Source organism: Zonotrichia leucophrys, chromosome 2 (genome assembly GCF_028769735.1).
Source record: "Zonotrichia leucophrys gambelii isolate GWCS_2022_RI chromosome 2, RI_Zleu_2.0, whole genome shotgun sequence".
Lineage (NCBI taxonomy): Eukaryota > Metazoa > Chordata > Aves > Passeriformes > Passerellidae > Zonotrichia > Zonotrichia leucophrys.
Genome location: NC_088171.1, coordinates 77,122,173 through 77,134,542, shown reverse-complemented (window position 1 = coordinate 77,134,542; position 12,370 = coordinate 77,122,173). Strand labels below are relative to the sequence as shown.

Below are 12,370 nucleotides of genomic sequence, written 5' to 3'. Positions count from 1 at the left end.
ATTAGCAAAGTCATCCTAGGGAGCTCCTTGCTTGCCAAAACACTCAGTTCCAGTCCATTGACAGTTCCATCAGTCAAAATGTAGTGTGAACTAAAGGTACATGGTAGTTTTTGTTCATTAGGTGAGGTACTATTGGGGTGGGCTAGGAGGAGATGAAAGAGAGGATTTATTTCTGCCTGTGCATTATTTACAGTGCCCTTTACACAAAGTAAAGTTAGGTGACTGCTTAAGCTTTAACAAGCAGCTAAAGGCAAATCTGCAGGAGGTCTGCTTTTGCTGCAATTTCAATCCTCAGTTATCACATATAATGTTACAAACATGGGGGGGGTGGGGAGGGGGGAACCCAAACCCCTGAAATTGCTATTCAAATACCAAGCTTAATGTTCTCCACATATAGTTCACCATGGCATGCGGTTTTATTGTATAAAAAGGCTCACACATGTGAGTTGAGCCAAAGAATAATCTGCCTGCCATCGCAATTAAAATGCATCTGCACATTATCCCCGTAAGTTAAGGAGCAGAACTGTAGGTATTACGAACACGGTCACACACAAACACATACACAGAGCGCCGCTACCTTTCTACGCCTGTATTTTGCAGGTCCCTTTGCAACTGCCTCGGATAAGCAAACACGTTCCTACAGCACCACAAGGGTAAGGCTTGCGTACCAGCGGCAACTTTAACACAGACAAATTACAGGTTGTGCACCCACTACGACAGCATTATCGCACAAAATATTTTGCGCTACTTAGAAGGCTGTGTTAGCGGCACCGCTGTCCGGAAATATCCATGTTGCCACATATTAAAGTGTCATTTTATTTAAGCCTTACCTTGGCTGACTTGCCCTAACTGGTGACAAGGCACTTTAATTTATAAGAAGCAAATGGGGACTTTTCGCAGTGCTGGCGGCACAGCTGCTCGCCGTCCTCAGAGAGGTACCCGGGCCCGGCTCCGCATCCCTCGGAGCCCGAGCGCCGCGCCGCCGCTCCTGCAGCGCCGGCAGCCCGGGCGATTGGCCGCGCCGCCGCCGCCCCCGCCCCGCTCCGCGCCCGCCTCCCCTCCCCGCCCGCCCCCGCGCTTCTCCCCTCCCCGCCTTGTTTTCTCCCTTGCCAGCACTTCGGGGATGCGAGCCGCCTCCTGCGCGCGATGGCAGAGCCGGGCTAGCCCCGGCTCTCGGGCAGATGCGCGATTCAGCCATCTACATACCGATCCATCCATCCATGCATCCATGCATCCATCCATCCGTCCGTCCGTCCTCCCGTACCGATATAACCGGTGGGTTCGGGCACAGGGATGTCTTTGTCCGGTAACTGCACGGCGGCTGCGAAGCCCCCCAGTTCGTGCTCGAGGTGCAGAAGAAGGACGGCTCCAGCTTGGTGACAGCGAGCCCCTGAATTCGGTGCCGGGAAGGGGGGCCGGGAGCCGGGAGGGCTGGGCTGCCGAGCGGGGCGGGAGTGCACAGAAGGGGCGCACCACCGAAAGCGGGCAGTACGGTACTGCTGTGGCAAGCCGGCGATAAATTTTCCTATTTCTGTGCAAAGTCGTCACAGCCTGCTAAGCATTCCACTGCTGGCTCGTTCATCAGCCGTCCACACGGTCCGGCTGTAAGATTCAGACTGAATGATGCCCTTTAATGCCTCCTTCCAGTCCTGGTGGGGCACAGGAGGTGTCACGTTAGCAACCCGTCCTCTACCAGATCAGTCCCACTCCTTTAAAGATTTCCTGCCCTCTGACATCCCTGTATTCGTATCACTACATCAGTCACTGTAAGCTGGTGGATAATTTATGCCCTTTCAGGCTGGTCTGGATCAAGGCAGGCTGGTTGATGCAAAAGTAATTCAAAATTCTGGACTTTGTATAACATCTTTACTCCAAACACACCTTATTCGGAATTAAGATTAATGGCATTCTCCTGATTCAGGGTTTCAGGAATGGGGCAACCGTGTCAGACTCTGCTTAGTCAACCCGCTAAAGCAGCATATTAAAAATGTAATTAACATATGAGTGAAAGCCCTGGCACATTCCCTGCTGGTGCAAAGGGGCTTTGCTTCCAGCCAGCAGGACATGTATCCTGGAGTGAGCCATGAAACCAGAGTGTGCCTGAGTCCCAAAGCTCCAGCAGGAAACGACAGGATGAAAGAAAAGAAAGCTACTGCCTTTTTTTTTTTTTTTTTTCTTAGTGTATTATGGTCAGAAGCAGCATCTGAAGTATAAATGATAGGTACCCCATGTAAAAATGATCTAGATTTGAAAAGCAGAGCTGAAGAGAGTAATTCTACAATTTAACATAACCGGAAGGAAAGCTGTTACGCCAGATTAGATGGAAAGAACAACACTGCTCACTGAGATCACTTGGGCTGCTGGATTTTGAGAACTTTTCAAACAAAATCGCTCTGAGCTGCTCAGCGACATACATTAAAAATGATTTTGCTAGCAGGATAGAGAATTGAAGGCAAGAAGCAGCTAGTTGTTTGAATTTGGGGCATGTAAGCTCTTGGAGGGAATGAAATGGAAGCTGTTTCAATTTGCTATTTATACGTCCTCTGGCTTGCAGCTGCAGCACATATGAATCAATGCTTTAATACACAGTCTTCAGAGTGTTCTCTCTCATGCAACTTCTGTTAGGTTGTGCATAGCTCCAGATTCAGACAGATCTCATGATCTGGGGGATGGGCTGCTTCTACCCAGATGCTTTCACTATTTTACTGCACTATGGCAGAAGCAAATTTTAAATATCTTTGCCAGGGAAGTAGTTGTGTTAGTAACAGGGAGGGGAAAAAAGGAATCAAAAAAGGAGCGAAGAGACATGCTTCCTTTCATTGTTTGAAACTCCAGACAATATAACATGAAAACGAATTCATGTCAAACCATCCTCCAAAGATTCCCACCTCAGTGCATAAACTGAAAAGGATAAAATACAGGGTTACCTTTCAGCCTACCTACCCTTGGATGACATGCTGCTTAGGTGTAACAACTCAAGGATATGGCTGGAAACACAACATTTTATTTTAAGGTCTTTTCTCAGTAATTTCCAGTGAATAAGACAAAATTATGAATATTCACCAGATACTCAGAACATGTGTCATCAAATCATTTGTTTCTGCAATAAGATGTTTGACAAGCAGAGGGAAGTCTTGATGCTTCGAAAAGCATTTAGAAGGTGAAAATCTCCAATTCTTTCTTCATACATACATATAAAATAAATACATGCACATGCACTTGTATTGACATATTTCAGAGACTTCTCAGAGGCAAGAGTAAAGAATATCTGTTTAAAGCGATTATATCCACTGTTGCAGGCTAATTTGATATACAATGATCAAAGTTTTCTTAAGAATTCAAAATTATGCCATTTCAAGGAAAAAGCTGACAGTTTGAAAAAACTAGCCTCAATGAACTCTGACATTTCTTTTAAGCCTACATTTTAAGACTAAATACTGAGATTTGGTGTTACTGATGTTAGGTCAATCCTTTCATCAGTTTGAATGCTAAAAGAATTTGAATTTGTCATGGGGAAAAAAGTCTGATGAAAAGAACCTCAAAATGAAGTTACTGTCTGGGACTGCAGCAGTATTCCCAAAGGGGTTCCAGGGAAATTTGGATATAACCCTTGAAGTCATTGTATGCATGGGTCTTGCCTAAGGAATCCAGCAAACTTACACAATTCTAGCAATGTATCAAAATACAGAACTTCATCAATCACGTTCAATAAGTTCCCTTCCCAGACTGAAGAGCTCCTGACAGTGATTGCAGGGGTAGAAGACAAGAAGAGGTTCTTTTTGTCCCTTCTGACTTGGGGACTTGCTATGTTTAAAAGCAGTACTGAAAAGGACATAGACTAGTTATGAAGGAAATATACAGCTGTACCAAAAGAAAGCTAGTTTCTGCAGATTAAAACAAAAAAATTGTTTTGCAGTTCCAGTTAATAGGTAATAGAATAAGCTCATAAAATATGTCTCTCTTTGGGGGTGTTTAATGTGCTAAACATGAATTGATTGTTTTGCAGGTAGCTGCTAGAGAACTAATCATCTAGCTAACAGTCAACCAATTAGAAAAACACTAAGTGGTTCATTTATACAAAAAATAATGAAAATTCCAGCTCATTTATAGATTACAAAGTTTCTGTATACAAGACAGATAGATGAAGAATGGCTAAGATCACATTGGGATAATGATTTGCCAAGTTAAAGTCCAACTCTTTCTTAAACTTGTGTACTCTAATAGCTGCAGCTGAAGGAAATTTGCTCAGTCGCTGCCACGTACCTCTGCTCACACACTGAGAACAATTGCACTGGGAATTTTCATATTCTTGTTCTAAAGCACCAGGGAATAACATAGTAATCCTTACTTCCAGCAGCATCTTCTCAGTCTGCACAAAATTACAAACCCCTTCCCTTTTTCCTAGTTTTGAAAGAGTGAAAACAAAGGATTCTACAATTTCCTGCCGCAAATTTCACATTCACTAATCATTATTTTTCTTCTCAGCTGCAGCACATAAGAGCTGGTCCCCAACATACATCTTAAGAACATATTTGACACGCTCCACCAATATCTGTTTCTTGTCTTAGTAGATGAACATTTTAATTTGATTTTATTAATAAATATTCTTACAGATACTAATTTATGCAGAAATGAATTTTCTTAAAATTTGTATGCCGTTTACTAATGACAGTTCTTTAGAAATGGTCATCCCAAAATATATCACCAAGTGGAATTAATACTGGGCCTCGAGTTAAAAAGCATTAATATATCAAGTTGAATATAAAAATAATGTATATAGTTTGATGATGAATCACAATGAGACATAATTGACTCACCATACTAATTCTATTTCAATTTTGAAGAGGACTTAAATATATTAAAATATAAAAATGCAAAAATAATTTTGACATCAAATTGTTACATTGTTACAATATTGTTACATTTTCATCTCTAGATAGCTAACAGAAAAAAATACCAAAATAGATCATGGCAGTAAAAATTTTCATATTCTGATACATAACAGTGGGACAGAAATTTTTAACTTGTCTAGTAAATGAACATACAACTGAACTATCTTCATGCTCCTAATGAAGATTCTCTGGAGGTTTCTCATACCATGCCTCCATATTTTTATTTTTAATTTGGTAATGTGCACAATATTCAGAGGAAATAGGATTAAGGCAATTTATTTTTCATACAGTCTCTGAATATTCTGTAAGGCATGCATTTCCTCTAGAAAATTTAAATAGTTGATTATAAAAAGTAAATTTTTAATACAGGTTAGCAAATTCTACACTATACTAATTGCAGAGGGAATGACACTGCTGATACTGCCTTGGCTCCTTTCTACACTAAGCATCACTGGAGTATTTTCTAATAAAACAACAACAGCTGTTCCTAGATATATGATGCCAGTAACAGTTGCCAGTCACAAAAACTTGTGATAATATAGTCACTTGCCTTTAGTATTCCATGAAACAGCAGGCAAAATATACTGACAGGACTTGGAGAAAACAACATAATGCCTGGCATTTTGCTACCTGTTACCATAAAAAACTGAGCTAATCACTCCCTTTCTGAATGCAGGAAAGACGGAAAAAATATAAAGGGCTATAAAAGAAGAGCATGGCGTGTCAATCTCTCAGTGTCTGCATGGAAACAGACAAGAAATAAGGCTCAGCTGAAGTCAGTGCAGTAATTAACTTAGACATTAGTAGACCTTTCTGCCCATCCTGTGGAATTTCACACTAATATTTATAATAGACACTATTCAATCAAGAAACTGGCTTAATTGGGGTGTTTCCTGGGAAACTAATACAGTTGTGTAATAGTGGATCATGCACTGACCAGTGTAAAATGGGATACGTCTTGGCAATTGTATTATGTTCGTGTGTAATGGGTGACATTTTTGCAAGTTTAAATCTGTCAATGAAATTATCTTGAAATTTGAAATTAATGTAGGCAAATATAAACCTTTTTCATACACAGACTGTTATTAAATCCTCTCGAGTCAAGATTCTCTCTGAATTGTTGCCAATGGTTATTCAGATACTCTGTATAAAACATCAGATACAAATATGTCCTATTTCAAATTATGAACATTATATTTGGTGTAGTTTGGCTTTTACAGCTGGTAGTGAGATACAACCTTCTTTCCCACTGTAACTATAGCTTTAATAAAGTATTGCTTAGTGGTAGGGAAATACTAACAAGCAAAGGCTTCTGGGACAATATAGAGACAGATTTTCATAATATAATCCAAAAGGACATTATTTCTGGGGCATGTTATGTATTTTTTATCTTTACTAAGATGAAATTTCTTCTCTTAGACTCAGCACACAGTATGCTAAGGGCAGATCAAAAAAAGGGTAAATATAATATGTTACAAGATGATTATACGACTTCTACTGAAGTTGGAATATCCTTTCCGTTGAAACCATAATGCTGAATGATGCTGAAGATATGTGAAGGAAAAATTGGGTAATTTTTGATATAGAATCTTCACTGAAACTTAGCAGTCCTTCTGTACTCTATCCTATTCTCCTTGTACTATAGCTGTATGTTTTTCCAGTCATTCTTTTTTTAGCACTTCTTCCAGTATGAAGATGTGTACAGATGTCGTTTTGCTCCTTCCAAAAAGCTGCATGACCAACAACATACTTAAATATAGCAATATATGTAAATAGTTTCACGCCCAGTCAGTGGGCACCACTGAGAGGAGTCTGATTTCCTCTTCCTCACCTCCCCTGCTTCATCAGGTATTTTTTACATTTTGGTAATACCTTCCCAGAGCCTTCTTGTCTCCTGGCCAAACAGCACTACCTCTCTGCTTCACCTGATGTGGTGGATATTCTGATCCATGAATGAGGTACATGACTGCTTGCTGCACTTGCTCTAGTACATGCTCACTCATGAGCTGGGTACTGAGGGGTTAAGAATGGGACTCAGCACTCCAAATGGTCTCACCAGGACCAAGGCAATGGACAACTCCCCTTAAGTTGCTGGTAATGCTTTTCTAATGCAGCCCAGGATTCTGTTGGCCTTCTTTGTCACAAGGGGAGAAATTTGCACTATATTTTAGTAGCCATGTTTTGTAATTATACTGAGCACTAACATAGGACACAGTTGAATTTTGAAATTTGCTGAACTTTGTAGTAGAGCTCCTAGTCATTGAATCACTTATAATTTGTGGGACAACAGTGTTTAGTGCAGGGCTGTAGAGTCAGTTAATGTCTAATTCCAGTGGTTCTCTTAACTGGATTAAACTAATTTCCAGTTAGAGTAGGAGAAAGGATTAATCTTTTTTTCTGAAAGAGGAAGAAACAGAGGAAGTGGAACAAAGGATAAACTTCTTGGTCACTTCCAAATTCTGAAAGATGTTGTTGGGTTGACAACATTTTTATTTAGAAGTGTCAAATGAGAAAATAAGATTAAAAGCCATATAATGCTGTCAACATCAGCACCCTTCAGCACTGTGTCTGATGGGGATTCTTTCCCATAAAGGCTAATGTGTAGGTGCGGCATCCTTCCTATTCTGCAGTGCCTAGCCTTGTGTGTCTATCCCTCTCCAGTGTGCTTGGCACAAGTAGTTGATCATAAGATTATTTTGAAGGTTTAAAAATTCCAGTGGGGTTAAGTCTCTAGTATCACCAAAGTAAAAGCCCCTCCCTGCTATCCCTCTGTTTCATTCCCCTAGCCAGGCAATATGACAACTGAAGAAATGGAAATTAACCTCAAGAAGCAATTTGATTCTGACTCTCTTTATTTTTATGTTAGGAAATACTGAAGTTGCACAAGCCTACTACATGCTTCCATGTAAGTAATGTCATGGATGTCATTTATTTAATAGAACCACCATCTACTGGAATGCTTCTCAGAATGTGCTTTTCTTTTGCCATTTACTTATTAGTGCCCACTGTAATTAGATAGAATTAAGAAAAATCAAGTTTATGACTAGTATGATCTGTTTAATAGGCCAAATAAGCAACAAGAAATAACCTCGTGTTAGATGGTGACAAACAATGAAGCAGAGACATATGTTTGTTCTATTCCCCAAGCATAAACAGTACACAGAGTTTCCCTGACTAATAAATTTACTTTCATTTTAATTAAAACAGAACATTTAGTTACATTTCCTCTGTTCTGTCAAAGAATTAAATAGATAAATGGCTAGCAGGAGAAAAAATGACAACATTTTCTTTAGTGCTCCAACTGCACTCATAACCGATTACTACCCATCTGTTCACTAAAGGTGTAGGAAAGGCACATCATATAAAGTGTTATTCCTATAAAAAGGCTTACTGAAATACTTTGGTTTTGATCCCATATCTTCCAAAATGAAAAAAAGTTTTTGAAAAAGTAGAATTCGTGAATTCTGTTTTGATATAACATTAGATAAGCTGTTGTCATTATTGTATTCTTCTGATTCTTTCTACCATTAAATCAAAGCTCGTGGAGAGTGCCTCCTCTTGAGGAAATGATTGCAATGGCAATTCTATAGATTCTAACCAAGAAAGAACCATTAAGTAGGCAGTCACATGCAAGACAAGTCAAAAGACTCCACTCACTTTCTTTGGTAGTAAGCCCAACAACTGAGGTTTGATTAATGAATATAGTGCAGGAAGGTTCTAATTTTGCTTTAAGAAACTGAAGAACTGAATTATCAGCCACTTCTCTTATAATTCTAATGTTAACAGCTCCTGTATTTGGTAACTCAATTTACTGGCTTCAGGAGTTTTTAAGAAAATATGTTCCATCTGCTGATAAAATGCCTCATTCTTTCAATCATTTTAGAGGTGTGAAGGTAAACGGGAGAAATGAAAAATGGGATAGGATACATCCAGCAGTGCTGAATGTAATGACTCTTGTCATTGAGGAAGATAGTCCCTGCTACAGAATAACTGAAAGGTTTGGTTTGGAAGAGACCTTTAAAGGTCATCTAGTTTAAACCCTCCTGCCATGGGCAGGCACACTTTCTGCTACATCATGCTCCTGAAAGCACCATGTAAGATAGACTTGAACGCTCCCACAAGTGAGCATCCTCAGCTTCTCTGAGGAACTTATGCCAGTGCCTCACCACCCTCCCAGTGAAGCAAAACCCAATCTAAACCTGCTCTCTTTTCTCTTAAAGGCATTGTCCCTTGTCTTAGTACTACATGCCCTTGCCATAATCTGTAGGCATCTTTACATACTGGAAGATTGCAGTAAAGTCTCTCCAGAGACTCATTTCCTGGATGAACAAGCACAACTCTCTCAGCCAATCTTCACAGGGGAGGTGTTTCAGCCCTTTAATCAACTTCATTTCCAAAAATACTAAGAAGGAATATCCACAGAACCACAAGGCTGGTCAACCTTACTTGCATCCCTATATAATTTATAAAGCAAGTCCCCAAAAAGCTTTTCAGGACAACAGCCTGACCTGGACTGGCAAGTATGGATTTACCAAGAGGATATCTTGCCTGATGAACTTGTCCTCTCTGATGAAACAAGTGGATGTAGATAGCCGGACAACTAAATTCCTTCAACCTGAGTAAAGATTTTGACACATTCTCTCCCAATATCCCCATAGTTATACTAAGGACTTTATTGGTTGCATAGAACATAAGGTAGTGTAAGTCTGGCTGGACTGCAAGACTCTCAGAATCACATGGATCAAGAGTCAGTATTGGTCTAGACACTATTTAGCACCTTTGTCAACAGCATGATCAATAGGATAGTATGCAAGTTGACAGATGAACCTGCATTGGAAGTTTCTTTGAAACTGCAAAACTAAGCTAGGTATTTTAAAACAGGCCAATACTTCCTTTTTCCTTTCCTATATTGACAATAGCAAAATATTTTGCACATTAGTCACCTATAATAGCTTTGCATGCCAGTCACCCAATGAACCAGCCAGTCTTATTTCTTAACGTGGTAAGAAATTATTGTCTCAGTTGGCTGTGCTAAAGACCATCAAGCCACATTCTTATATTTATAGGATCTGCAATGAGAAAAATACGCAGAAATTTTTATGTATTACTAAAAGGGCTAGACTTACCTGTATGGATGCAAATAACAGACTATGCAGTAAGAAAACTAGTGGGTTTACAATATTCATTTTTAGTGCAACAGAAAAGCGTGATCTAAACACTATTTAAAATCATGATTGGTAAGGAAGAGTTAACCAGTTGTTCCTTAATGAATTTTTAAGATAAAAATACTTAACACATTTTTCAAAGCTTCAAGCTTATTTATTCTCTCTTCCTAGCCCTTTATAATATAGGGCTATGGATCACTGATCCTTTGTAATTCTTCTGAATGACTCAATAGAAGTGGAGCTTTATTGCTGTAAATGAAAACTCAGTGTGCATTATGCATAAATTTATGCATATAACATTTTACTGCCTGTGTTTTAACACTTAAAGTATGTGGACTATTGTATGTTCAGATGTTTTAAACTTATATTAGGTAATATTAATTTCATTTAATATTAATTTGATTTAATATTAATTTTTGACCTTACCACAGAATATTTTTGATGTTGTACCACATCTAAAAATATTTTTATCAGTGGCATTTAATGGAATCAGTACATCACCATAAAAAACTAAATGAATAGGAAAAATCGATCTCCAGCACTGTTCTTTTTTGTCCCAATGCAATATCAGTATTAATAAGCAGACATTATTAAATTCCAACACAGACATTATTAAATTTAAAGTTTTAGATCCATGTTCAAGACCTAAGTCCTTTAATATGCCTTTAATTAATAATGTGTTTTTTAATTTCTTTGTTTCTGCTGTATTTTTTTTAAGCCCATCTACTGTAAAAAGATTCTTAAGCATTACCAAAGTTGGAAGATAAACCACTCTTTACCTAATATTAGTTATTAATATGCCTTTGTTAATTTTATGGAAACGTAAGTTCAAAGAACCTGTTACAGGACTTACATTTTCAAAACTAGTCAGGGGACAACTCAGACTTATCTGCCTGGAAAGTGTTGAACTTTTCTAAGTCCTCATATTACTAAGGGTAAAGAAGAAGATCCAGAAGCAGAAACACTCCTTGAGAGTAGCTGCCTTTCAAGGTTGTCCAAAATCTTTCCCATGCCTAGAGGGGGAAGCCAGATGATGCACAAAGTGCATCAGCCATCTGCACTGATGTGATCCCGAGGGGAGCTGCTCACCTGAGGGCAGCAAACCATGCAGCAATCACAAAAACTGCTGGCACTGCATGCATTGCTCCAACCACCACAAGCCAACCCAGGGGTAGGCACACAGGGGAAAGGTGCTTGAATACCTACAGGCCAGGTCAAGGGCTTATACTTGCAAGACAATAATTGATACACAGAAATTTTCTTCTACTTTTTATTCTCTTTTTTTTTAACCTGGCCGCACTTTTACTTCCCATGAGTAGGGTTTGCTCCTTGTTTTTTAAAATGGAAAACAGCTCTTAGAACCTCCTGCTGAGCAGTGAGTTCAGCAGTACAACAGAACAGGGAAACACGCTGCCCTTAGCTTCTTTAAAGGGTCAGCAAGCACTGGGGAAAGATCTGGAAGGGAGAACACATCAGAAGACAAAACCATCTAGCTTTCAGACCAGCAAAAGCCAGCTCCACAACTGATAGATATGATAGCTTCAAACTGCTGATAGCAGGGAGAAGCATTCATATAAATGCATGAATTTAAAAAGTGTACAGGCAACTTAAAAAGCCTTGGTAGAACTTTGACAAGAGCTAGGAAAAGAGATTTTTTAATTTTTTTTTTCAAAAAAGTCTCATTTCTTTCACTATACTCTTCCCCCAAACAAAACCAATGATATATAATACAAAAACTTTTTAGATAAAAACAAACACTAGTGCCTGATACAGGAAAGAGAACCATTTTATTTATAAAGCTGCCATCATTTTAGCATTTTAAACAAATGCAACTGAAACAAAGTAGTAACTATAATAATCACACACAGACAGGAAAATGTGCAAATAAAAACCATCACTGAATAGTTTTAAAAAATTATTTGTTTTTCAGCAAAAATTCACAGTTATTCCTGAAAATCAGGTTTTCTTCTTAGCTATACCTAAGAAAAATCTTAGTTGTATTCTGCAATGGAAAGAAAGTCAATCATCTGTATGCTGAAACTGGTTCTAGTTTGGAATGTCTTCTGTGTTATAGGGTTTATCAAAATAGGATCCCATGTCTTCATTGCTGATGTGATCTTGTGAGTTTTCAAAAAAAAAAAAAAAAGCTAATAGACCTAGCTATGAAAAGAATGAGCAAGAAATTATGTCTATTGATGCATAATATGCCAAAATTTAGGACTGTTAAATTGATGACTCATGTCAGTCTACTGTGACTAAAAAATGCTAATTGACTTGTAAAACATATACTATTTCATAATGTCAAGGAAATAC

The 12,370-nt window shown here is 38.7% G+C and overlaps 1 protein-coding gene across 9 annotated transcripts in view; it reads right to left on the bottom strand.

The window, feature by feature from the left end:
• The window catches only part of CDH18 (cadherin 18), a 495,321-nt gene that overhangs the window by 229,343 nt on the left and 253,608 nt on the right, over nt 1-12,370 (bottom strand). For 2 of the 9 annotated variants that reach the window (XM_064705470.1, XM_064705469.1), the window contains exon 1: nt 831-993. The exons of 4 other annotated variants lie outside the window; for them this stretch is intronic. The gene's annotated coding sequence lies outside the window, so the exon portion shown is untranslated. Of the gene's footprint in view, nt 1-830; nt 994-1,206; nt 1,596-12,370 lie in introns of those variants that run through there. 3 more of the 9 variants (XM_064705471.1, XM_064705468.1, XM_064705472.1) reach the window with 3 other exon arrangements.